This window comes from Oncorhynchus tshawytscha, linkage group LG07, assembly GCF_018296145.1.
Source record: "Oncorhynchus tshawytscha isolate Ot180627B linkage group LG07, Otsh_v2.0, whole genome shotgun sequence".
Classification (NCBI taxonomy): Eukaryota; Metazoa; Chordata; class Actinopteri; order Salmoniformes; family Salmonidae; genus Oncorhynchus; species Oncorhynchus tshawytscha.
The window spans coordinates 45,497,777-45,525,362 of record NC_056435.1 but is presented as its reverse complement, the minus strand read 5'-3'; the positions used below and the strand labels follow the sequence as shown (position 1 = coordinate 45,525,362).

Sequence of the window (27,586 nt, the reverse complement as noted above, 5' to 3'; positions counted from 1 at the left end):
ATGAGCAAAGTGATCATGCTGTTTTTATGTGGCTGCTATGAAAGTGAACTGTGTTTGAGTATGATTCATTCCGCTGATTCTGTTGAAAAACATTTCTAAAACGGAAGCAAACTGAACAAACAGGGATAATAATACCTGCATTTTAGCAATAGAAACTCTAATTTGCAACTGTTGAACTAATGATTACATCCTAGATAAGCTAGATTCAGGCAAGAATGTGTATTGAATGTGTCACTGTCTGTCACCTTGATTACACAAAATTCTCTCCTCACATGGGAGGAGATCCTGGCGGGAAAGGATCGCCTTCCATGGGAACAGGTGGAGGCCGCTAGGGGAGCAGAGGCAGCCGGAGAGAGGAGCCGGCGATATGAGGGAACACGGCTGGCAAGGAAGCCCGAGAGGCAGCCCCAAAAATGTCTTGGGGGAGGCACACAGGAAGTATGGCGAAGCCAGGTAGGAGACCTGAGCCAACTTCCTGTGCTTACCGGGGGGTGAGAGAGACCGGGCAGGCACCGTGTTATGCTGTGGAGCGCACGGTGTCCCCAGTGCGGGTGCATAGCCCGGTGCGGTACATACCAGCTCCGCGTATCGGCCGGGCTAGAGTGGGCATCGAGCCAAGTGCCATGAAGCCGGCTCTACGCATCTGGTCTCCAGTGCGTCTTCTTGGGCCGGCTTACATGGCACCAGCCTTGCGCATGGTGTCCCCGGTTCGCCTGCATAGCCCAGTGCGGGCTAGTCCACCTTGCCGCACTGGCAGGGCGACCGGGAGCATTCAACCAGGTAAGGTTGGGCAGGCTCGGTGCTCAAGAGCTCCAGTGCGCCTGCACGGTCCAGTCTATCCGGTACCACCTCCACACACCAGCCCTCCGGTGGCAGCCCCCCGCACCAGGCTGTCTCTCCGTCTCATCCTTATAGGTGCTCCCGCCTGTCCAGCGCTGCTAGAGCCTTCCTCCTCTCCAGCGCAGCCGGAGTCTCCCGCCCGTTCAGCGCTGCCGGAGTCTCCCGCCTGTCCAGCGCTGCCGGAGCCTTCCTCTTCCTCTCCAGCGCTGCCGGAGTCTCCCGCCTGTTTGGCGCTGCCAGAGCTCCCGCCCCTCAGTCCAGAGGCGCTAGAGCCCCTCATTCCAGAGGCGCCAGAGCTCCTCAGTCCAGCGCTGCCAGAGCCTTCCTCTCCAGCGTTGCCGGAGCTTCCTGTCTGCCCAGCGCCATCTGAGCCACCCGTCTGCCCAGCGCCATCTGAGCCACCCGTCTGCCCAGCGCCGCCAGTGCCGCCAGTCTGCAAGGAGCCGCCAGTGCCGCCAGTCTGCAAGGAGCCGCCAGTGCCGCCAGTCTGCAAGGAGCCGCCAGTGCCGCCAGTCAGCCAGGAGCCGCCAGTGCCGCCAGTCAGCCAGGAGCCGCCAGTCAGCCAGGAGCCGCCAGTGCCGCCAGTCAGCCAGGAGCCGCCAGTCAGCCAGGAGCCGCCAGTGCCGTCAGTCAGCCAGGATGTGCCAGTGCCGCCAGTCAGCCAGGATCTGCCAGTGCCGCCAGTCAGCCAGGATCTGCAAGAGCCCCTCAGCCCAGAGGCGCCAGAGCCTCTCAGCCCAGAGGCGCCAGAGCCCCTCAGCCCAGAGGCGCCAGAGCCCCTCAGCCCAGGTCCCGAGCTGCCCCTCTGTCCCGAGCTTCCGCCCCTCTGTCCCGAGCTTCCGCCCCTCTGTCCAGAGCTTCCGCCCCTCTGTCCAGAGCTTCCGCCCCTCTGTCCAGAGCTTCCGCCCCTCTGTCCAGAGCTTCTGTCCCGAGCTGCCCCTCTGTCCAGTGGGGTCATTTAGAAGGGTCGCCATGGTTAGGAAGCCACGGAGGCAGACAATAAGGCGGACTAAGACGATGGTGAAGTGGGGTCCGCGTCCCGCGCCAGAGCCACCACCGCGGACAGACGCCCACCCAGACCCTCCCCTATAGGTTAAGGTTTTGCGGCCGGAGTCCGCACCTTTGAGAGGGGGGTACTGTCATGTTCTGACCTTTATTTCCTTTGTTTTGTCATTATTTAGTATGGTCAGGGCGTGAGTTGGGGTGGGCAGTCTGTTTTTCTATGATTTGGGTATTTCTATGTTTCGGCCTAGTATGGTTCTCAATCAGAGGCAGGTGTCATTAGTTGTCTCTGATTGAGAATCATACTTAGGTAGCATGGGTTTAACTGTGTGTTTGTGGGTGATTGTTCCTGTCTCTGTGTTTGCACCAGATAGGGCTGTTTTGGTTTTTCACATTTCTTGTTTTGTTAGTTTATTCATGTATAGTGTCTTTATTAAAGAACCATGAATAACCACCACGCTGCGTCTTGGTCCGCCTCTCCTTCACCGCAAGAAAACCGTTACAGTGCATGGTTCTGATCTTTTTTTTTTTTTTTACAAAAAGGGAATTTCATAGACAGAATTGAAAGCCAGATCAATGATTATTGCAACAACAAAAAAACATTTTGATAAAATAACTAAAATATGAATGCTTTTTATGGTTGTGGAAAGCTTATATTTTGCCAGGATATAATTTCACAAGCCCTGAATTAATTATATTAATTCAGTGTATTGAACTTTAATTGTGCAACAAAGCTTATTTAGAGAAAACTTATATCGTGAATTGCCCATAAATTTGAAAAAAATCTAGATATGATTTTTAGTACATATCGCCCAGCCCTAGTTGACTGATAAAGGCACTCGATTATGAGCTGTCTTGTTTGCTAAATGATCAAAGGAAGTAGGCAGTGGCATGGTGCATATACCCATAGAAGCACAGTGACATATGCCTCAATTCAATCATATTCGTGGCTTAATGCAGGTGTGGCTTTCAGTTATTTTTGGCAACCCATCCCATGAGAGAAAATGTCATTCTATTTAATCTGTTCTGTTATATTGAATCAAATCTGACTAACCCAGTGCACTGCTCGCTATGCATTCTATCTGATGGTGTTTGCATATTTATATAAAAATACAAATTATATAAAAAGACAAATAATGTCTAGTTTGGAACACTGACAAGTAAAGAGCATTACAAATCTGATTGGTGGGCCTGGCTCCCCAGTGGGTGCGGTGGGGCCACCCACCCGCACCACCCACCTGTGCCTATGCTCCTGCCTCCAACCACAACCTAAAGCAGCAGCCTTAGTAGAACATGCAGAGTCCAGTCCTGAACTGGAATGTGTTTTTAAGACTGTGGTATGGTTATGGTTTTAATTCGTTTGACTGCTTCAAGAAAGTCAGACATGTACATCTGCACAGCACAGTTTCCCCCTTCTTGCTGGCACACATGCACCCACACACATGCATGCCCACAAACACCCCTCCCCTGACTGATGTGCATAAATATGCACATGTCTGTCAAGCACTACTCTGACCCATGTCAACCCATCTCAAACATACTTAGCACTTGTAAGAGTACACCTTCCACATCCTTACTGCATGGTCATAAAAACAATCCAAATCAAAACAATTAGCTGTGTGTCTGACAGATAAGACAGGCAGGCAGTGATCTCATGTTTTATCATCTTCTTCCTCCCATCCAATCTATATGAACTTTTTTCTTCCCTTCCAAACAAACTATGCTGGGCCTTATCTCTTCTTTTCTGGTTTAAATGTATCTTCACTTCCTTCAGCATAGTGTCATCCCATATGCCTAGTGCAAAACTCTGACTCTGAGACATAAATATCAATAGGAAAACAATCTCTGAGTCTGGGTTAGCCTATACCGTTGAGCTATAATAAGAGACTTATACTTCGGGTTCTTACCTGATAAAGGTATAGCTGCAAATATTTCATGAACGCACGAGGTCTTCGCGCCATTGGCTGCTGCTGACATGGGCGGGTAGAGCTTGCAATCCCAGGTCGGGACTGGGAGGGGGAGAGAGAAAATGAGACTGAAAAAAATAAAAGGAAAACGAGGGAACTCTCCTTCAGGCAACCGAACAAGTCTGGACTTACAGTACTGCAGCTTCTGCCCAACCTGAGCCAACGAGTCTGCCTGTGTTACAGTTAAATTAAACACGACTTTGATTATCGCTTCGCGGGACCTGGGATGCGCCACGATACTCTTCATAAACGTTATGCAGCAGAGGCGGCTATCTGACAAGGGACTGGAGTGACAGAGTAAATATACAGTTAGCTTATTAATTGAATAACTCTCAGTAGTTTGGAGACAGAACAGGAAGCCACGGGTGGATTATTATGCTACAAGTGGAAAGGTGAGTTAGGACTTGAACCGTTGTCAGGTGAGGTCGTTGCCGTCCGTTGTGAGCTGGGATGCTCTGCAGAGTGCATGCGGTTAGGTCTACGCGTCCAGCTTCACAGGGGATTTGCTCCATGTCACTGATAAAGGAAACGATGATTTATTGGTCCAATTAAGGAGGAATTGCCGAAATGTTTAGTGTAGTTGCCAAAAGGTGCCTCTCAGGCGCAAAGTTGTGGAAAGTCTTGACCATCCATTTTTGTTTTAAAAGTTGCTCAAATAGTTTGTATTAATCAATTTGATTATAAAGTGTGATTGCTGACGATTTAATTTAATCGTAACTGGCCTAAATGGGTTGTCAGTGTGGAGTCCAGAAAGCTATCCGCCTAGGACCACATTAAAGCTGGTCACACATGACCATCAGCGCATCCTTAATAGCCTCTAAAATGTTGTCGTCACTAGTTACCCATAGATATTAAAACTAGTAGATAGTGATAGCGTTGATGTCATCCACATATTCCTATAGAAAAGTTCCTATCAATGACCGTACAGTATGAAGATAGGCAGAAACTGATTATCCAATAGAAATCCCATGCTTGTAGGCGATGTCATGGCGATGTTGGCTAACTAAGCTCATGCGCAGAAACACCTCTAATAGTCTTCTCGCACCGAACTGCACATGTTTAGGCCGTCAAATCAAAGGCAAGCCTTCAATATAAAGTTGATTTTGACTAAAAATATAACTTGTCAGTTTGTCACTTTCACAAGGTTGGAGTAATAACATATTCAACTACTATCTAGGTCGTGCCTTTTAGATTTTGAGAAAATGAACAACTAGGGAAGAATGTTTCACTACTTTAACACCAAACCATGGCCAGGTCTGCTTGGTCTGTTTCTCAATCGGAACTCTGTCTCGATTGCACATCAAGCAAGCCATATTGCTGAATGTGGCTGAATCAAGGGGCCAAGGTTCCGATCTAGAAACACGGTTCTGACTGCTCCTACAGTTTTGTTTCGGTACTGCAGTTTAACTGATGCCCGGCCCAGAAAGACAATTTCCATAAACGGCCACATAGATAAGTCAGATTTGAAAATTGCTAATAAGACACTTTAGTCATCACCTTTATGCACAAAACATCCATTTAATTGTTCAAATAATTGTCGCTGAGGCACCTGATGCATCTGCTGATCGTTTTCCTCCTAGAACGAGTCAAAGCCCTCAAAATATAAATATTATCACTACATTATGCAAGGATCTCTGTTTGAGGATGCCTGGAGTTATTTCAATCCAGATGCAAAGGGTTATACCTGGACCAACAAAACTTTGTCACGTAAATCTAGAATAGATTTATTCCTAATTTCCCCTTTTTTGTTACAATTTGTTATAGATGTAGATCATCAGTTGGTTCCCTTTTCTGATCAACACTTGATTTCCCTGAATGTACAAGCTATTAAAAAATCAAAAGGTTCTCGAGGATATTGGAAATTAAACAACACACTTCTTAAAGATACTACTCTCATTGAAAACATCAAATCGTTAGCTAAAGATATTTTTGCAAGAAAAGACTTGGGTCATGGAAGTAGATGGGAATTTTTCAAATATAAAGTCAGAGTGGTAGCCATTAAACGCGCCAAAGAGCTGATGCGATTAAAGAACCTTAGAGAAAAAGAGATGAGCAAGCTTGACAGTTTTCTAAAGAAAGATAATCTGTCTGAAGAAGAGGAGTCTGTATTCAAGTCTTTACAACTAGAATTGGAACAGCTTTACACAGATCTGGCAAGGGTGCCTTTGTAAGGTCAAGAGCAAAATGGATTGAAGAGGGGGAAAGAAACACTAGTTTCTTTTCAAGTGCAAAAAAGTGAAACTATAAAAGAAAATCTATAACTGACTCAAATGTAATGATGTTTTATGCAAAGATCCCATTACAATATCAGCATTTGTCAATTCCTTTTTTGAAAACCTTTACAGCTGTAACGGTTCTCTTGTGGTGAAGGAGAGTCGGACCAAAATGCAGCGTGTACATTTCGATCCATGTTTAATAAACAAACGTAAAACAAAGAACGTAACAAAAACCGAAACAGCCTATACTTGTGTAAACTGAGACAGGAACCAGGACACTAAGGACAATCACCCACAAAACCCAACACAAAACAGGCTACCTAAATATGGTTCCCAATCAGAGACAATGACTAACACCTGCCTCTGATTGAGAACCATATCAGGCCAAACATAGAAATAGACAAACCAGACACACAACATAGAATGCCCACCCAGCTCACGTCCTGACCAACACTAAAACAAGGAAAACACATATGAACGATGGTCAGACCGTGACAACAGCTCTCAATTTCAGGAAGATGGTTGTGAAAGCTACATTTGCCACATTCAGAATTATGTCCCTGTAATTTAGGATGATTTCCACTCATTTTGCGATTCACCTGTGTCAATTGAAGAAATTAGAGAGGTTCTGAATTCAATGAAAAAATAGAAATATCCTGTCCCTGATGGCCTCTCAGTTGAATTCTGTAGACAGTTTTGGGAGTTAATAGAAGACCCGCTTTTTAATATGTTTCAAGATTGCATTAAAAGTGGGGAAATGGTCTCTACTATGAAACAGGGCCTTATTTAATTGATTCCGAAGCTCGATAAAGACCCTTGTCTCATTGACAATTGGAGACCAATTACTTTATTAAATATTGATTACAAATTGATTGCTCTGGTTTACACCAAAAGATTAAAGAAAGGGATAGATACCATTATAAATGAGACTCAAACAGGATTTATGAAGGGCCGTCACATAAGCTCTAACATTCGTTTAGTCTTGGACCTTATAGATTATTCAGATGCAATTGACTCAGATGCGGTTGTATTATTTTTGGACTACTGTAAAGCCTTTGACACAATTGAACATTAATTTATCTTTAGGTCTCTTAAACCTTTTGGATTTGGTGAACATTTTGTCAAAGTAATTTGGATGTTTTACAAAGATATAAATAGTTCTGTGTTACTAAACCTTAATACTTCCAAAATATTCAGTATCAACAGAAGTGTACGACAGGGATGTCCAATTTTGCCATTTTTATTCATTTTGGTTGTGGAACTTCTATCTCTAGATATTCTGAATAATGCAAATTTGTATGGCTTAACCATTTTTAACAAAGAAATCAAAATTTCCCAACTGGCTAATGATACTACTCTTTTCTTAAGAGACAAAGACCAAGTCGCCCATGCCCTTAATGCTATAACTGCATTTTCTATTGCATCAGGATTAAAACGGAATGTTTCTAAATGTGAAATCTTATGTTTATTTGACTCTGATGATAAATAAATAGAAAATATTCATGTGAAGGACTGTGTTAAATATTTAGGAATACATCTGTCAAAAAACCACCTAGTCAGACAACATTTGAATTTCTCTCCTAAAATTAAGAAAACCAAAAATATATTCAATAATTGTCTACAAAGAGATCTTTCTATACTTGGGAGAGTACTTCTGTCCAAGGCAGAGGGACTGTCTTGTTTTTGTACCCTTCATTATCGTTATGTGTAAATCCTTCTACTTGTAAAGAGATCAATAAGACCTTTCTTGACTTCATCTGGAAAAACAAGTCTCACAAACTAAAAAAGTCAGTACTTTCTAACAAAAGAGCTGAAGGCAGTCTAGAAGTGTTGGATTTTGTTGATATAAATAACACTTTCAAGATAAGATGTTTGATCATTACTGATTCAATATGGTATTTCATTCCAAATAATGTGTTTAATAAGTCGGGAGGTCTTCAAAATTTACTGAAATGTAATTATATTCCTGAAAGATTACCTGCTAAATTGGCTAGGTTTCACCAACAAGCTTTAATGGCCTGGAAAATATGTTTCCTGCACAATTTTTCTCCACATAAAGCTCTTTTGTGGAATAATTAAGACATAACTGTAAGGAATAAGTCATTGTTCTACCCCAGCTGGCATGAGAGGAATATTAACATAGTTTTTGATGTTTTCAACAACAAGGGTAATATTCTCACATATGAACAATTTATAACATTGAAATAGTTTCCAATACCTTTCAGAGAGTTTATTTCTGTGATCAAAGCCGTTTCCAGTGGTCTAACTACACTAATGAAAACTCATCTTAGCTTTGGTAATGATCACAAAGTTTATCCAGAACTCAGATTGGAAGGTGTGGGCTTACTTGAGCAATCTTGTCGTAATAAATATATAAGACAAATTCTTCATTCACAAAACCAACTTACACAGAGAGGAAAGTTTTTCTGGAACATGCTTATTCCTGACATTGTCTGGAAAAATGCATGGTTAAAGCCTTACAAATATTGTATACCAAACAAAGTTAAGGAAGTGCACTTCAAAATTTTACATAAGATATATCCATGTAATTCTATGATATCCAAATGTGTGGCTATTGATGATATCTGTGTTTTCTGTGAAAAAGAAGGTGGGAATCTGTCTCACTTGTTCTTTGAATGTAAATTTGTGTCAGAATTATACTATTATAGTGGGCTGAATGGCACAAAAAAAAGAAGCTGTTTAGAAGCCTCTTGGACCTAAATGTGGCGCACCGGTACCGCTTGCCGTGCGGTAACAGAGAGAACAGTCTATGACTAGGGTGGCTGGAGTCTTTGACAATGTATAGGGCCTATCTCTGACACTGCCTGGTATAGAGGTCCTGGATGGCAGGAAGCTTGAAGCTCTCAACCTGCTCCACTGTAGTCCACAATCATCTCCTTAGTCTCTCTCACATAGGTGTTCCTTTTTTCCAGGTGGGAAAGGGCAGTGTGGAGTGCAATAGAGATTGCATAATCTGTGGATCTGTTGGTGCGGTATGCAAATTGGAGTGGGTCTAGGGTTCCTGGGATAATGGTGTAGGGTTCCTGGGATAATGGTGTTGATGTGAGCCATGACCAGCCTTGCAAAGTATTTCATGGCTACAGACGTGAATGCTACGGGTCGGTAGTCATTTAAGCAGGTTACCTTAGTGTTCTTGGGTACAGGGTCTATGGTGGTCTGCTTGAAACATGTTGGTATTATAGACTCAGACAGGGAGAGGTTGAAAATGTCAGGGAAGACACTTGCCAGTTGGGCAGCACATGCTCTGAGTACACGTCCTGGTAATCCGTCTGGCCCTGCGGCCTTGTGAATGTTGACCTGTTTACAGATCTTACTCACATCCGCTGCAGAGAGCGTGATCACACTGTCATCTGGAACAACTGATGCTCTCGTGCATGTTTCAGTGTTGCTTGCCTCGAAGCGAGCATAGAAGTTATTTCTCTCGTGTCGCTGGGCAGCTCTCGACTGTGTTTCCCTTTGTAGTCTGCAATAGTTTGCAAGCACTGCCATATCGGACGAGTGTCTGAGTCGGTGTAGTGCGATTCAATCTTAGTCCTGTATTGACACTTTGCCTGTTTCAATCAAATCAAATCAAATCAAATTTTATTTGTCACATACACATGGTTAGCAGATGTTAATGCGAGTGTAGCGAAATGCTTGTGCTTCTAGTTCCGACAATGCAGTAATAACGAGCAAGTAATCTAACTAACAATTCCAAAAAAACCTACTGTCATACACAGTGTAAGGGGATAAAGAATATGTACATAAGGATATATGAATGAGTGATGGTACAGAGCAGCATAGGCAAGATACAGTAGATGATATCGAGTACAGTATATACATATGAGATAAGTATGTAAACCAAGTGGCATAGTTAAAGTGGCTAGTGATACATGTATTACATAAGGATGCAGTCGATGATATAGAGTACAGTATCAACGTATGCATATGAGATGAACAATGTAGGGTAAGTAACATTATATAAGGTAGCATTGTTTAAAGTGGCTAGTGATATATTTACATCATTTCCCATGATTAAAGTGGCTGGAGTAGAGTCAGTGTCATTGACAGTGTGTTGGCAGTAGCCACTCAATGTTAGTGGTGGCTGTTTAACAGTCTGATGGCCTTGAGATAGAAGCTGTTTTTCAGTCTCTCGGTCCCAGCTTTGATGCACCTGTACTGACCTCGCCTTCTGGATGGCAGCGGGGTGAACAGGCAGTGGCTCGGGTGGTTGATGTCCTTGATGATCTTTATGGCCTTCCTGTAGCATCGGGTGGTGTAGGTGTCCTGGAGGGCAGGTAGTTTGCCCCCGGTGATGCGTTGTGCAGACCTCACTACCCTCTGGAGAGCCTTACGGTTGAGGGCGGTGCAGTTGCCATACCAGGCGGTGATACAGCCCGCCAGGATGCTCTCGATTGTGCATCTGTAGAAGTTTGTGAGTGCTTTTGGTGACAAGCCGAATTTCTTCAGCCTCCTGAGGTTGAAGAGGCGCTGCTGCGCCTTCCTCACGATGCTGTCTGTGTGAGTGGACCAATTCAGTTTGTCTGTGATGTGTATGCCGAGGAACTTAAAACTTGCTACCCTCTCCACTACTGTTCCATCGATGTGGATGGGGGGTGTTCCCTCTGCTGTTTCCTGAAGTCCACAATCATCTCCTTAGTTTTGTTGACGTTGAGTGTGAGGTTATTTTCCTGACACCACACTCCGAGGGCCCTCACCTCCTCCCTGTAGGCCGTCTCGTCGTTGTTGGTAATCAAGCCTACCACTGTTGTGTCGTCCGCAAACTTGATGATTGAGTTGGAGGCGTGCATGGCCACGCAGTCGTGGGTGAACAGGGAGTACAGGAGAGGGCTCAGAACGCACCCTTGTGGGGCCCCAGTGTTGAGGATCAGCGGGGAGGAGATGTTGTTGCCTACCCTCACCACCTGGGGGCGGCCCGTCAGGAAGTCCAGTACCCAGTTGCACAGGGCGGGGTCGAGACCCAGGGTCTCGAGCTTGATGACGAGCTTGGAGGGTACTATGGTGTTGAATGCCGAGCTGTAGTCGATGAACAGCATTCTCACATAGGTATTCCTCTTGTCCAGATGGGTTAGGGCAGTGTGCAGTGTGGTTGAGATTGCATCGTCTGTGGACCTATTTGGGCGGTAAGCAAATTGGAGTGGGTCAAGGGTGTCAGGTAGGGTGGAGGTGATATGGTCCTTGACTAGTCTCTCAAAGCACTTCATGATGACGGATGTGAGTGCTACGGGACGGTAGTCGTTTAGCTCAGTTACCTTAGCTTTCTTGGGAACAGGAACAATGGTGGCCCTCTTGAAGCATGTGGGAACAGCAGACTGGTATAGGGATTGATTGAATATGTCCGTAAACACACCGGCCAGCTGGTCTGCGCATGCTCTGAGGGCGCGGCTGGGGATGCCGTCTGGGCCTGCAGCCTTGCGAGGGTTAACACGTTTAAATGTCTTACTCACTTCGGCTGCAGTGAAGGAGAGACCGCATGTTTCCGTTGCAGGCCGTGTCAGTGGCACTGTATTGTCCTCAAAGCGGGCAAAAGTTATTTAGTCTGCCTGGGAGCAAGACATCCTGGTCCGTGACTGGGCTGGGTTTCTTCCTGTAGTCCGTGATTGACTGTAGACCCTGCCACATACCTCTTGTGTCTGAGCCGTTGAATTGAGATTCTACTTTGTCTCTGTACTGGCGCTTAGCTTGTTTGATAGCCTTGCGGAGGGAATAGCTGCACTGTTTGTATTCAGCCATGTTACCAGACACCTTGCCCTGATTAAAAGCAGTGGTTCGTGCCTTCAGTTTCACACGAATGCTGCCATCAATCCACGGTTTCTGGTTAGGGAATGTTTTAATCGTTGCTATGGGAACGACATCTTCAACGCACGTTCTAATGAACTCGTTTTATGGTTCATCGGAGAGCGTAGTGGGATTTCTTATAAGCTTCCGCGTTAGAATCCCGCTCCTTGAAAGTGGCAGCTCTACCCTTTAGCTCAGTGCGGATGTTGCCTGTAATCCATGGCTTCTTGTTGGGGTATGTACGTACAGTCAGAGTGGGGACGACGTCCTCAATGCACCATCTGATAAAGCCAGTGACTGATGTGGTGTACTCGTCAATTCCATCAGAAGAATCCCGGAACATATTCCTGTCTGTGCTAGCAAAACAGTCCTGTAGTTTAGCATCTGCTTCATCTGACCACTTTTTTATAGACCGAGTCACTGGTGCTTCCTGCTCTAATCTTTGCCTGTAAGCAGGAACCAGGAGGATAGAGTCATGGTCAGATATGCCTAATTGGGGGTGAGGGAGAGCTCTGTACGTGTTTCTGTGTGTGGAGCAAAGGTGGTCCAGAATTTCTTTCCCGCACATCTAACACGATGACAGAAATTTGGTAAAACTGATTTAAGTTTCCCTGCATTAAAGTCACCGACCACTAGGAGCGCTGCCTCTGGATGAACGTTTTCATGTTTGCTTATGGCAGAATACAGCTCATTTAGTGTGGTTTTAGTGCCAACCTCGCTTTGTGGTGGAATGTAGACAGTTACGAAAAATATAGATAAAACTCTCTAGGTAAATGGTGTGGTCTACAGCTTATCATGAGATACTCTACCTCAGGCAAGCAAAACCTTGAGACTTCCTTAGATATCGTGCATTAGCTGTTGTTTACATAAAAGCATAGGCCCTCGTCCCGTGTCTTACCAGAGGCTGCTGTTTTGTTTTGCCAATCGAGTGTTTTACCCGCCAGCTGTATGTTCTTAATGTCGTTGTTCAGTCACAACTCGGTGAAACATAAGATGATACAGTTTTTAATGTCCCGTTGGTATGATATACGTGCTTGCAGTTTGTCCCATTTGAGGTGAATAATCTCAGTTCTGATGTCCAGAAGCTCTTTTCGGTCATAATCAAAAGAAATGGAAGCAGAAACATTGTACAAAACAAGTAAAAAAAATAGCATGATTGGTTGAGAGCCGATAAGATGGCAGCCCTGCCCACTGGCGCCATCAACAATCATCGGTTGCTACTCAGTAACCGCCCAGCAAAGCTTGTGTCTTCACGCTCCAGACCGGACACTGGGGGTCTGTCGTGACCACAGCCACAACGTCATAAACCCTATTTAATAAATGTATCTTCATAAAATCTGATTTTAACCCTAACCTTAACCACACTGCTAATCTTATGCCTAACCCTAACCTTAAATTAAGACCAAAAAGCAAACGTTTGCTTTCATACATTTTTACAATATAGACCATTTTAACTTTCTGCCTGTGGTAACTAGTGGAAACCCCAAAACTGTCATGGCAGGGGGCCATAAAGCATGTTTCTTAGGCTCAGTGGCGGACTGGGACCACACTGGCCCAATTGTTTTTCTCAAGGATCCCACACCGGACAATTTCTTTCCTCATGGCCCCATTATTAGTCTTCCAAGTGGCGCAGCAGTCTAAATGGCTGCATTGCAGTGCTAGAGGCATCACTACAGACCGACTGTGATCGGGAGTCCAATAGGGCGGCGCACAATTTTCCCAGCGTCGTCTGGGTTAGGGGAGGGTTTGGCCAGGGTAGGCCGTCATTGTAAATAAGAATTTGTTTTTAACTGACTTGCCTAGTTAAATAAATCAAATATTTATTAGCCAAATAATGATCATTTTGGCCAAAAAAAACATGATAGACAGGCCCACTGAGCCAGCCAGTCCGCCCCTGTTTAGGCTACTCACTTAGTGAAAGTGCATGGTATACTATCTACATCGTTTTATATGGAGTATGCTTCTTTGTTTTATTCATGTTTGCTCTAGCCTCTATAGAGGTGCTTAGACATAGGCATAGCTTTCTGTTTATCAATCAACCAAAAAATATTCTCCCTGAGACAAAGCACTTGAATGAGACCAGACAACTGATCCGCATCTTACTTGTCAAATTATGCCATAATTGTTTTTAAATCAGGTTTTTAATATTGCGAACTAAGGTTCAATGCCTGTTCTGATTCAGACTAGGCTACTTCTATAGACTTGCCTCACAGTCTCAGACCAACTCAAATTGTAGCACATCTCATTACCTCAGTATCCATCATCAGATGGCAGAATTCACCTGGTTCATTAGAATTCATAATCCAAAGAAGTAATATGCAGGATGAAGTGTATCTTCTAAACAGGCATTCATGCCTGTTAATTTAAAAGAACAGGATGTGTAGTCAATTTTCAGCCTTTGTTCTCTCCACATTGGTGTGGTATTCTGTGACAATTATTGTATAGTATAGTTGCAGTGTTTCGCAGTGTTTGACTCAGGTGATTACGTAAGCAATGACCTTGTCTGCTTGGCTACATTACATATTTCACACTCTGTAAAAGTCTTCAAAATAAGAGATTTCACACTGATTGACGGCCTTCACGTTGGGAACTGGTGTCAATGGCGTTTATTTCAAGACGTTTATTTACAAAGGTAAATCAATTGTAGCTGATATATATCAGGCTGGGGGTAATGGAGCTAGGCAGCAGGCTCAATCCACCCTGTCTAAGTAATAGTAGGGGGAACTACAGCCAGACCTAGGGCTATATGTTGGCAGAGTTTTGTTCTCAGGTGGGCCAGTGTGACTCAGCCCAGCCAGCTAGGCATGTGTGGGATGGATGGGATGTGGGTGGCTGAAGCTTCCTCTGACATAATAAAACTCTTGCTAAGAGCAGGGTGGTGCTTTCTGACTCATACCATTTATACCGTGCTAGTCTCTTTGTTGTGCTGGACTATTATTTGTTAAGCTGCTGGTTGGACTTTCCAATTCCAGCACATCAAAGATACTAGCACTACATCCTGTAGTTATATGTCTGCCAGATCCAATGAGAACTTTAATTGGCAGTGCAAAGCCCTTCCTCTCCCTCTGTTTGTTCCCTCATCTTTCAATTTTTTCTCCCACTCTCTCTCCATCTCACTTTCTATATATTCCTCTCTCCCATGGGCTTTCTTTCACTCTCTCTTTCCCTCATTCCATCCCTCTGTGAGCTATTGTGAATTTAGCTTTTTGCAGTTTTTTCTACCTCCCCCATCACCACAGTGAATAAAACCCAGTTCTCCTCCTTCTCTGAAGTGTCTGGTTTTCCTCCTTACCTTCTCTCAATAGTTGCTTTTTCTTTCTTATTTTTCTTATTCTTATTTTCAATGACAGCCTAGGAACAGTGGGTTAACTGCCTGTTCAGGGGCAGAACGACAGATTTGTACCTTGTCAGCTCGGGGGTTAGAACTTGCAACCTTCTGGTTACTAGTCCAACGCTCTAACCACTAGGCTACGCTGATGCTTTCCTCTCTCTCTCATCCTCTCAGCCTTCACCTTCACCCCTCTTTCCTCTATCCTTCTTTTTTTGTTCTCCTCCTCATTCATGGTTTATTTGCTGCTTCTGGCATGGTGCTCTTCTTGGCTGCATTGTGTTGAGATCTGGACTGTTACCAAGTGTTCCATCTGTGGAAGGGAAGGCTGCTGTTGGTTACTGTCTTTCATGTGTGAGTCCATCTTGGTTTTGTCAGGGAGCTGAATCTCTATTGTCTTCAAAAACTTCAGAAGAAAAATTAGGTAAAGCAGAGGTTATTAAAAGGTCTGTATGGAGGTTGGGGATGTCTAGACAGTGGTATGGAACTGATGTGACTCATGTTTTTATGTGGGTTTAGGGTTTGATATCGAAAGGCTGGATCTTAAGTGGTTGTTAATGTCTCATGGAATATGAACAAGACAAAGGCCATAATCTGTAGAGGAAAGAGTCTCTTTGTATGTTTGTCTCTGTCCTTTCTCTGTGTCTATGTGGGGAAAGTGACTCATTAGAGCAGATGTTCTTGCAGTGAGACAGGTAAAGATGCACTAGAGACAAGGAAACTTAAAAGAGTTTAAAGAAATGCAGAAACTTAAAAATGTCTTACAAGTACAAAGTCTTCAAGCTTGAGGTTCATAAAGTCACTGACACTATTAATTTGCTACATCTTCCTCCCCAGGGGCATGTTGGGAGCTTGTGCAAGCAGGGTTATGAACTTCTCTAAGACAATTGATCAAAATGGAGTCTCTTTGTTTGGCTTGGCTAATAAGAGAGTGTGGACATGATCAAGCTTGAGGCTAGTGCCTTCCAGACCAAGGTGATAGGTGCAACACTTGCCCTGGGGGTTAGAGGTTAAAGATCATTGACTGGGTCATCCTGTCAAGTTCTTGAACTCAGACATATAGGCCGACAGTAGAGCTGCTCTTTATAACATTGCTCCCGTCACAGATAGGGGCAAATGCTGTGTCACCCACTGTACACTATACAGAACACTTAGGCCTACACAAAAACTCACCAGTGAGAGAAATATTTTTATAATTGACTATGACACCCCCCCCCCTCCTCTCTGTCCTCCTCTGTCCCTGTGCTTATGTCACGCCAAGGGAACCTTGCAGTTACACAACAGTCCTCTCTGTCACCATGAGACGGCTTGCGGCACCCCCAGGAGAATGGCATCTCTCACTGTCTGTACTGCCTCCATGCCTCAGCTGCTCTCTTATGAGAAAGTACAGTGTGTGTTCACTGCCTCCTTACTTTGTCTCACTCTCTTCTTTTCTCCACGATCTCTTTCTCGTTAATTTCTTGCCATCTTTTACTCAGACACTCTCACTTTATTCTATAGGACCGGGACGATAACGGTATCACAATATTTTTTTCAAAGGGCATAAATGAAAATACGAAACAGACCGAACTTTTGTCCTTTAAAAACCTGCTTTATGTAAAATAGTTAAATCTTCTTTTTGTTTTATTTCCTTGCCACTCTACTAACGAGTATCATGATATTGGTATAGTCCCAGCACTACGCTAATACCCCCCTGCCTCTGTCTCTCTCTGTTGCTCTCATTCTCTCTCACCCAGCCTCGGTCTCTCTCACCCCCTGCCCCGGGCTCTCTCACCCCCTGCCTCGGACTCTCTCACCCCTGCCTTGGCCTCTCTCATCCCCTGCCTCCAAGCAGCACAGTTCAGTCAGTCAGTGGTCTATTAAGTCAGCCCATAGCAGACTACAGTATGTGAGTGGAGTTGAGCGGTCAGAAATCCTGCTCCATGAGCGGTGCTCCGAAGCTCCACATACTTTCCAACCGCTCCGCTAAAAAACGCTCTTCCTCGCTCACAGGAATAAGACTTCCACTCCGAATTTGCTCCATTCATTAAAATCACAATTGATCTATTTTTGTGACTACCTGGACCTACCATTTTGTTTTGAAGTATAGAAACCAAACTATATGATTTAAATACAAGTATTTTAATAAACATGAAAAGGTGAATTTAAGAACCGCTCATTTCAAATAGGCTACATTTCATATCAAATCAAATCAAATTGTATTGGTCACATAGACATGGTTAGCAGACATTAATGCGAGTGTAGCAGAATGCTTGTGCTTCTAGTTCCAACCGTGCAGTAATATCTAACAGGTAATCTAACAATTTCACAACAACTACAAGTGTGAAGGAATGAATAACAATATGTACATATTAATATATGGATGAGCGATGGCCGTGCGGCATAGGCAAGATGCAGTAGATGGTAAAGAGTAGAATATATACATATGAGATGATTAATGTAAGGTATGTTAACATTCAATAAAGTGTCATTGTTTAAAGTGGCTAGTGATCAAATCAAATCAAATCAAATTTATTTATATAGCCCTTCGTACATCAGCTGATATCTCAAAGTGCTGTACAGAAACCCAGCCTAAAACCCCAAACAGCAAGCAATGCAGGTGTAGAAGCACGGTGGCTAGGAAAAACTCCCTAGAAAGGCCAAAACCTAGGAAGAAACTTAGAGAGGAACCAGGCTATGTGGGGTGGCCAGTCCTCTTCTGGCTGTGCCGGGTGGAGATTATAACAGAACATGGCCAAGATGTTCAAATGTTCATAAATGACCAGCATGGTCGAATAATAATAAGGCAGAACAGTTGAAACTGGAGCAGCAGCACAGTCAGGTGGAAGTTGAAACTGGAGCAGCAGCATGGCCAGGTGGACTGGGGACAGCAAGGAGTCATCATGTCAGGTAGTCCTGGGGCATGGTCCTAGTGATACATTTATTTCATCCAATTTTTTATTATTAAAGTAGCTAGAGATTGTGTCCGTATGTTGGCAGCAGCCACTCAATGTTAGTGATGGCTGTTTAACAGTTTGATGGCCTTGAGATAGAAGCTGTTTTTCAGTATCTCGATCCCAGCTTTGATGCACCTGTACTGACCTCGCCTTCTGGATGATAACGGGGTGAACAGGCAGTGGCTTGGGTGGTTGTTGTCCTTGAGGATCTTTTTGGCCTTCCGGTGACATCGGTTGGTGTAGGTGTCCTGGAGGGCAGATAGTTTGCCCCCGATGATGCGTTGTGCAGACCTCACTACCCTCTGGAGAGCCTTGCGGTTGTGGGCGGAGCAGTTGCCGTACCAGGCTGTGATACAGCCCGACAGGATGCACTCGACTGTGCATCTGTAGAAGTTCGAGTGTTTTCGGTGACAAGCCAAATTTCTTCAGCCTCTTGAGGTTAACACTTTCCCCCTTCTCCACTACTGTCCCGTCGATGTGGATAGGGGTCTGCTCCCTCTGCTGTTTCCTGAAGTCCACGATCATCTCCTTGGTTTTGATAACGTTGAGTGTGAGGTTATTTTCCTGACACCACACTCCGAGGGCCCTCACCTCCTCCCTGTAGGCCGTCTCGTTGTTGTTGGTAATCAAGCCTACCACTGCAAACTTGATGATTGAGTTGGAGGCGTGCATGGCCACGCAGCCATGGGTGAACAGGGAGTACAGTAGAGGGCTGAGAACGCACCCTTGTAGGGCCCCTGTGTTGAGGATCAGCGGGGTGGAGATGTTGTTTCCTACCCTCACCACCTGGGGGCGGCCCATCAGAATTTCCAGGACCCAGTTGCACAGGGCGGGGTCGAGACCGAGGGTCTCAAGCTTAATGACTAGTTTGGAGGGTACTATGGTGTTAAAATGCTGAGTTGTAATCGATGAACAGCATTCTTACATAGTTATGCCTCTTGTCCTTATGGGTTAGGGCAGTGTGATTCCGATTGCCTCGTCTGTGGACCTATTGGGGTGGTAAGCAAATTGGAGTGGGTCTAGGGTGTCAGGTAGGGTGGAGGTGATATGATCCTTGACTAGTCTCTACGGGGCGATAGTCGTTTAGCTCAGTTACCTTCACTTTCTTAGGTACAGGAACAATGGTGTCCCTCTTGAAGCATGTGGGAACAGCAGACTGGGATAGGGATTGATTGAATATGTCCATAAACACTCCAGACAAATGGTCTGTGCATGCTCTGAGGACACGGCTAGGGATGCCGTCTGGGCCGGCAGCCTTGCGAGGGTTAACATGTTTAAATGTTTTAATCACGTTGGCCGCGGCGAAGGAGAGCCCGCAGGTTTTGGTAGTGGGCCGTGTCAGTGGCACTATATTGTCCTCAAAGCAAGCAAAGAAGTTGTTTAATATGTCTAGAAGTTGTTTAATTTGTCTATTAAACAGCATACAGTGCAATCGAAATGTATTCAGATCACTTGACTTTTTCCACATTTTGTTACGTTACAGCCTTATTCTGAAATTGATTAAATAAATAAAACATCCTCATCAATCTACACACAATACCCCATAATGACAAAGTGAAAACAGGTTTTTAGTCATTTTTGCAAATGTTTACATAAGTATCCAGACCCTTTGCTATGAGACTAGAAAAGACTAGAAAATTGAGCTCAGGTGCATCCTTTTTCCATTGATCAATCTTGAAATTCAATTGATTGGACATGATTTGGAATGGCACACACCTGTCTATATAAGATCCCACACTTGACAGTGCATGGCAGAGCAAAAACCAAGCCATGAGGTCGAAAGAATTGTTCTTAGAGCGCTGAGACAGAATTGTGTCGAGGCACAGATCTGGGGAAGAGTACCACAAAATGTCTACAGCATTGAAGGTCCCCAAAACCACAGTGGCCTCCATCATTCTTAAATGGAACAAGTTTGTAACCACCAATATTCTTCCTAGAGCTGGCCGCCCTGCAAAACTGAGCAATCGGGGGAGAAGGGCCTTGGTCAGGGAGGTGACGAAGCACGCGATGGTCACTCCGACAGAGCTCCAGAGTTAATCTTTGGAGATGGGAGAACCTTCCAGAAGGAAAACCATCTCTGCAGCACTCCACCAATCAGGCTTGTATCGTACAGTGGCTAGACAGAAGCCACTCCTCAGTAAAAGGCACATGACAGCCCGTTTGGAGTTAGCCAAACAAGGCATAAAGGACGCTCAGACCATGAGAAACAAGATTCTCTGGTCTGATGAAGCTAAGATTGAACTCTTTGGCCTGAATGCCAACCATCACGTCTGGAGGAAACTAGGCACCATCCCTACGGTGAAGAATGGTGGTGGCTGCATCATACTGTGGGGATGTTTTTCAGCAGCATGGACTGGGAGACTACTTAGCATCGAGGGAAAGATGAACTGCGCAAAGTACCGAGAGATCCTTGCTAATCCTGCTCCAGAGGGCTCAGGGCCTCAGATTGGGGCGAAGGTTTACCTTCCAACAGGACATTGACCCTAAGCACACAGCCAAGAGAACACAAGAGTGGCTTTGGGACAAGTCTTTGAATGTCCTTGTGGCCCAGTCCGAGCTCGGTTTGTACCCGATCGAACACCTCTGGAGAGACCTGAAAATAGCTGTGCAGCGATGTTACCTATCCAACCTGATAGAGCTTGAGAAGATTTGTGGAGAAGAATTGGAGAAACTCCCCAAATACAGGGTGTGCCAAGCTTGTAACGTCATACCCAAGAAGACTCAAGAATGTAATCGCTGCCAAAGTGCATCAACAAAGTACTGAGTAAAGGGTCTGAATACTTAATGTGATATTTCATTTTTTTCCCGCTATATTTGCTAAAATGTCTAAACCTGTTTTCGCTTTGTCATTATGGGGTATTGTGTGTAGATTGATGAGGTGAAAAAAAGTATTTAATTTTAGAATAAGGCTGTAACGTAACAAAATGTGGAAAAATACTGAATACTTTCCAAATGCACTGTATGTCCCAAATTAGAGGTTTGACTCATTTTGGTTGTAGGTAATGATAATAATGTGATGTAGATTAGAAGGACAGATGCTGTCACAGAAGGACAGGTGCTGTCACAGAAGATGAAACCATGAGAGAATGAGAGGCAGACAGAGAGAGAGAGAAAGGGTGGCGAGCCAAAGAAGGAGAGAAGCTGGAATATCAACTGAGAGGGGAGAGAAAGCACGAGACAGACCACTTAAAGGCACTTTATAGGATATTTACCACACTGTAACATTTTAATGTGGAAATGTGGATTATACAGTACCAGTCAAAAGTTTGGACACACTTACTCATTCCAGGGTTTTTCTTTATTTGTACTATTTTCTACATTGTAGAATAATAGTGAAGACATCAAAACTACGAACTAACATATATGTAATCATGCAGTAACCAAAAACAAATCAAAATATATTTTATATTTGACATTCTTCAAAGTAGCCACCCTTTGCCTTGATGAGAGCTTTGCACACTCCTGGCATTCTCTCAACCAGCTTCATGAGGTAGTCACCTGGAATGCATTTAAATTAACAGTTGTGCCTTGTTCAAAGTTAATTTGTGGAATTTCTTTCCTTCTTAATGTGTTTGAGCCAATCAGTTGTGTTGTGACAAGGTAGGGGTGGTATACAGTAGATAGCCTTATTTGGTAAAAGACCGAATTCCATATTATGTCAAGAACAGCTAAAATATTCTTTGCCACACTTTTTGCAGTTTTACTTTAGTGTCTTATCCTAAACAGGATGCATGTTTTGGAATGTTTGCTATTGTGTACAGGCTTTCTTCTTTTCACTCTGCCATTTAGGTTAGTATTGTGGAGTAATTACAATGTTGTTGATCCATCCTCAGTTTGCTCTTATCACAGCCATTAAACTCTATACCTGTTTTAAAAGTTGCCATTGGACTCATGGTGAAATCTCTGAGCAGTTTCCTTCTTCTCCGGTAACTGAGTTAAGAACCCCTGTATCTTTGTAGTGACTGGGTGTATTGATACACCATCCAAAGTGTAATTAACAACTTCACCATGCTGAAAGTGAAAGGGATATTCAATGTTGATTTTTCCCCCAAGTTTTAGACATCTACTAATATGTGCCCTTCTTTGCGAGGCATTGGAAAGCCTCCCTGTCTTTGTGGTTGAATCTGTGTTTGAAATTCACTGCTCGACCGAAGGACCTTACAGATAATTGTATGTGTGAGGTAATAGATGAGGTAGTCATTAAAAAATCATTTTAAACACTATTATTGCAAACAGAGTGAGTCCATGCCACTTATTTTGTGACTTCCTAAGCACATTTTTACTCCTGAACTTATTTAGGCATGCCATAATCAATCAAATTCAATCAAATATATTTATGAAGCCCTTTTTACATCAGCCGATGTCACAAAGTGCTATATAGAAACCCAGCCTAAAACCCCAAACAGCAAGCAATGCAGATGTAGAAGCACGGTGGCTAGGAAAAACTCGCTAGAAAGGCAGGAACCTAGGAAGAAACCTGGGAAGGAACCAGGCTCTGAGGGGTGGCCAGTCCTCTTCTGGCTGTGCCGGGTGGAGATTATAACAGTACATGGCCAAGATATTCAAATGTTCATAGATGACCAGCAGGGTCAAATAATAATAATCACAGCGGTTATAGAGGGTGCAACAGGTCAGCACCTCAGGAGTAATTGTCAGTTGGCTTTTCATAGCCGATCATTCAGAGTTAGGGACAGCAGTTGCGGTAGAGAAAGAGAGTTGAAAACAGCGAGGCATGAGGCATGGTCCTAGGGCTCAGGTTCTCTGAGAGAAGAGAGGGAGAGAGCAAATTAGAGGGAGCATACTTAAATTCACACAGGACACTGGATAAGACAGGAGAAATACTCCAGATATAACAGACTAACCCTAGCCCCCCGACACAAACTATTGCAGCATAATTACTGGAGGCTGAGACAGGAGGGGTCGGGAGACACTGTGGTCCCGTACGACGATACCCCCGGACAGGGCCAACCAGGCAGGATATAACCCCACCCACTTTGCCAAAGCACTAAGTTAAGCTTTACAATTTTTATTAATTTGTCAACATTTCGAAAAACTTAATTCTACTTTGACATTTTGGGATATTGTGTGTAGTACAGTGACACAAGATCTCAATTGAATCCATTTTAAATTCAGGCTGTAACACAACAAAATGTGTAATAAGTCAAGGTGTGTGAATACTTTCTGAAGGCACTGTATGTTTTGTATACTTTTAGTTAACCTAGGTTGAGTTTAAACAATAGCTGTTGATGACATTGCCAGTTATATAGGCCTAAATAGTATTATTGTAACGGTTTTCTAGTGGTGATGAAAGAGAGTCGGACCAAACTGCAGCGTGTCGATTGCGATCCATGTTTAATATAACAAAGAACCACGAACTTACAAAAAAACAATAAACGAAACCGAAACAGCCTATCTGGTGCAAACTAACAACGAGTACACATAGGACACTAAGGACAATCACCCACGACACCCTCCAAGAATATGGCTGCCTAAATATGGTTCCCAATCAGAGACAACGATAAGCATCTGCCTCTGATTGAGAACCATTCCAGACAGCCATAGACTTTGCTAGACAACCCCTAAGCTACAATCCCAATACCACCACCAAAACCCCAAGACAAACACACCACAATTACAAAAACCCCATGCCACACCTGGCCTGACCAAATACATAAAGATGAACACAAAATACTTTGACCAGGGCGTGACAGAACCCCCCTAAGGTGCGGACTCCCGAACGCACCTCAAAACAATAGGGAGGGTCCGGGTGGGCGTCTGTCCATGGTGGCGGCTCGGGCGCGGGGACGTGGACCCCACTCATTTAATGTCTTAGTCCCTCTCCCTTCGTCCCTGGATAGTCCACCCTCGCCGCCGACCATGGCCTAGTAGTCCTCACCCAGAACCCCACTGGACTGAGGAGCAGATCGGGACTGAAGGACAGCTCGGGACTGAGGCAGCTCGGGCTGAGGGGAAGCTCGGGACTGAGGGGAAGCTCGGGAGTGAGAGAAAGCTCAGGAGTCAGGAGTGAGAGGAAGCTCAGGAGTGAGAGGAAGCTCAGGAGTGAGAGGAAGCTCAGGAGTGAGAGGAAGCTCAGGCAGGTTGATGGATCTACCAGATCCTGGCTGGCTGGTGGTTCCGGCAGATCCTGGCTGACTGGCACTTCTGGCGGATCCTGGCTGACTGGTGGGTCCTGGGAGACTGGCGGATCCTGGCTGACTGGCGGATCCTGGCTGACTGGCGGATCCTGGCAGACTGGCGGATCCTGGCAGACTGGCGGATCCTGGCAGACTGGCGGATCCTGGCAGACTGGCGGATCCTGGCAGACTGGCGGATCCTGGCAGACTGGCAGATCCTGGCCGACTGGCAGATCCTGGCCGACTGGCAGATCCTCGACTGGCAGACTGGCAGATCCTGGCAGACTGGCGGATCCTGGCAGACTGGCGGATCCTGGCAGACTGGCGGATCCTGGCAGACTGGCGGATCCTGGCAGACTGGCGGATCCTGGCAGACTGGCGGATCCTGGCTGACTGGCGGATCCCTGGCGGATCCTGGCAGACTGGCACTTCTGGCGGATCCTGGAAAGACTGGCGGATCCTGGCTGACTGGCGGATCCTGGACTGGCGGATCCTGGCAGACTGGCGGATCCTGGCAGACTGGCGGGATCCTGGCAGACTGGCGGATCCTGGCTGACTGGCGGATCCTGGCAGACTGGCGGATCCTGGCTGAATGGCGGATCTAACTGATCCTGGCAGACTGGCGGATCCTGGCGACTGGCGGATCCTGGCAGACTGGCAGACTGGCTGATCCTGGACTGGCAGTTCTGGCGGATCCTGGCAGACTGGCGGATCCTGGCAGACTGGCAGTTCTGGCGGATCCTGAAAGACTGGCGGATCCTGGCTGACTGGCGGATCTGGGACTGGCAGTTCTGGCGGATCCTGGCCGACTGGCGGATCCTGGCGACTGGCGGATCCTGGTTGACTGGCAGTTCTGGCAGATCCCGGCTGACTGGCGGATCTGGAAGAGTCTGATTGACTGGCAGATCTGGAAGAGTCTGGTTGACTGGCAGATCTGGAAGAGTCTGGTTGACTGGCAGATCTGGAAGGGTCTGGTTGACTGGCAGATCTGGAAGAGTCTGGTTGACTGGCAGATCTGGAAGAGTCTGGCTGACTGGCAGATCTGGAAGAGTCTGGCTGACTGGCAGATCTGGAAGAGTCTGGTTGACTGGCAGATCTGGAAGAGTCTGGTTGACTGGCAGATCTGGAAGAGTCTGGCTGACTGGCAGATCTGGAAGAGACCGGCAGACTGGCAGATCTGGAAGAGTCTGGCTGCTGGGCAGACTGGCGGCGCTGGGCAGCCTGGCGCGCTGGGCAGACTGGCGGCGCTGGGCAGACTGGCAGTGCTGGGCAGACTGGCGATGCTGGGCAGACTGGCGATGCTGGGCAGACTGGCGATGCTGGGCAGACTGGCGATGCTGGGCAGACTGGCGATGCTGGGCAGACTGGCGATGCTGGGCAGACTGGCGATGCTGGGCAGACTGATGGCGCTGGGCAGACTGGCGATGCTGGGCAGACGGGGGCACTGGCGGCGCTGGGCAGACTGGCGGCACTAGCTGCTCCATATAGGCTGACAGCTCTGGCGGCTTCTTACAGACTGACCGCTCTGGCGGCTCCGTGCTGACTGGCAGCTCCTTGCAGACTGGCAGCTCCTTGCAGACTGGCAGCTCCTTACAGACTGACAGCTCCGTGCAGACTGACAGCTCCGTGCAGACTGACAGCTCCGTGCAGACTGGCAGCTCCATGCAGACTGGCTGCTCCATGCAGACTGACAGCTCTGGCTGCTTCATGCAGACTGACAGCTCTGGCTGCTCCATGTAGACTGGCTGCTTCATGCAGACTGGCAGCTCGGGCTGCTTCATGTAGACTGATAGCTCTGGCTGCTCCATGCGGACTGACAGCTCTGGCTGCTCCATGTAGACTGACTGCTTCATGCAGACTGGCAGCTCGGGCTGCTTCATGTAGACTGACAGCTCTGGCTCCTCCATGCAGACTGACAGCTCTGACTGCTCCATGCAGACTGACAGCTCTGGCTGCTTCATGCAGACTGGCAGCTCTGGCTGCTCTATGTAGACTGGCTGCTTCATGCAGACTGGCAGCTCGGGCTGCTTCATGTAGACTGACAGCTCTGGCTGCTCCATGCGGACTGACAGCTCTGGCTGCTCCATGCAGACTGACAGCTCTGGCTGCTCCATGCGGACTGACAGCTCTGGCTGCTCCATGCGGACTGACAGCTCTGGCTGCTCCATGTAGACTGGCTGCTTCATGCAGACTGGCAGCTCGGGCTGCTTCATGTAGACTGACAGCTCTGGCTGCTCCATGTAGACTGGCTGCTTCATGCAGACTGGCAGCTCGGGCTGCTTCATGCAGACTGACAGCTCTGGCTGCTCCATGCAGACTGACAGCTCTGACTGCTCCATGCAGACTGACAGCTCTGACTGCTCCATGCAGACTGACAGCTCTGACTGCTCCATGCAGACTGACAGCTCTGGCTGCTTCATGCAGACTGGCAGCTCTGGCTGCGCTGAACAGGCGGGAGACTCCTGCAGCGCTGTGTCGGAGGAAGGCTCTGGCTGCGCTAAACAGGCGGAAGACTCCGGCAGCGCTGTAGAGGAGGAAGGCTCTGGCTGCGCTGAACAGGCGGGAGGCTCCGGCAGCGCTGTAGAGGAGAAAGGCTCTGGCTGCGCTGAACAGGCGGGAGGCTCCGGCAGCGCTGTAGAGGAGGAAAGCTCTGGCTGCGTTAAACAGGCGGGAGACTCCAGCAGCGCAGGAGAGGAGAAAAGCGCTGGCTGCGCTGAACAGGCGAGGCACACTGTAGGCCTGATGCGTGGTGCTGGCACTGGTATGCCGTGCATGCTATGCCAAGCCCACACCTTTCTCTCTACTCTGTCCAATACATCCTCCACACTCTCAGACTCAGCACTCTGCTTCGCCGACAGCTCCAATTCCATCCATGGCTCTGCCCAGGGTCCTTGTCCGTCAAGGATCTCCTCCCAAGTCCATTTATCCAAAGAGTGCAGCCTCTCCCAATGCTGCTGCTGCCTCTGTTGCTTCTCCTGCTGCTGCCTCTGCTCCTGCTGCTGCCTTTGCTGCTGCTGCTGTTGCTCCTGCTGCACCTGTCGCTTCTCCTGCTGCTGCTGTTGCTGCTGCCTCTGTTTACCACGCCGCTTGGTCCTTGGTTGGTGGGTGATTCTGTAACGGTTTTCTAGTGGTGATGAAAGAGAGTCGGACCAAACTGCAGCGTGTCGATTGCGATCCATGTTTAATATAACAAAGAACCACGAACTTACAAAAAAACAATAAACGAAACCGAAACAGCCTATCTGGTGCAAACTAACAACGAGTACACATAGGACACTAAGGACAATCACCCACGACACCCTCCAAGAATATGGCTGCCTAAATATGGTTCCCAATCAGAGACAACGATAAGCATCTGCCTCTG

The 27,586-nt window shown here is 46.3% G+C and overlaps 1 protein-coding gene across 5 annotated transcripts in view; it reads left to right on the top strand.

The window, feature by feature from the left end:
• The first annotated feature begins 3,882 nt into the window (after positions 1-3,882).
• LOC112255281 (collagen alpha-1(VII) chain) overlaps positions 3,883-27,586 on the top strand; it is a 126,457-nt gene continuing 102,753 nt past the window's right edge. For 4 of the 5 annotated variants that reach the window (XM_042324493.1, XM_042324492.1, XM_042324489.1 and 1 more), the window contains exon 1: positions 3,883-4,201. The gene's annotated coding sequence lies outside the window, so the exon portion shown is untranslated. The remainder of the gene's footprint in view (positions 4,202-27,586) is intronic. The other variant, XM_042324490.1, reaches the window with a different exon arrangement.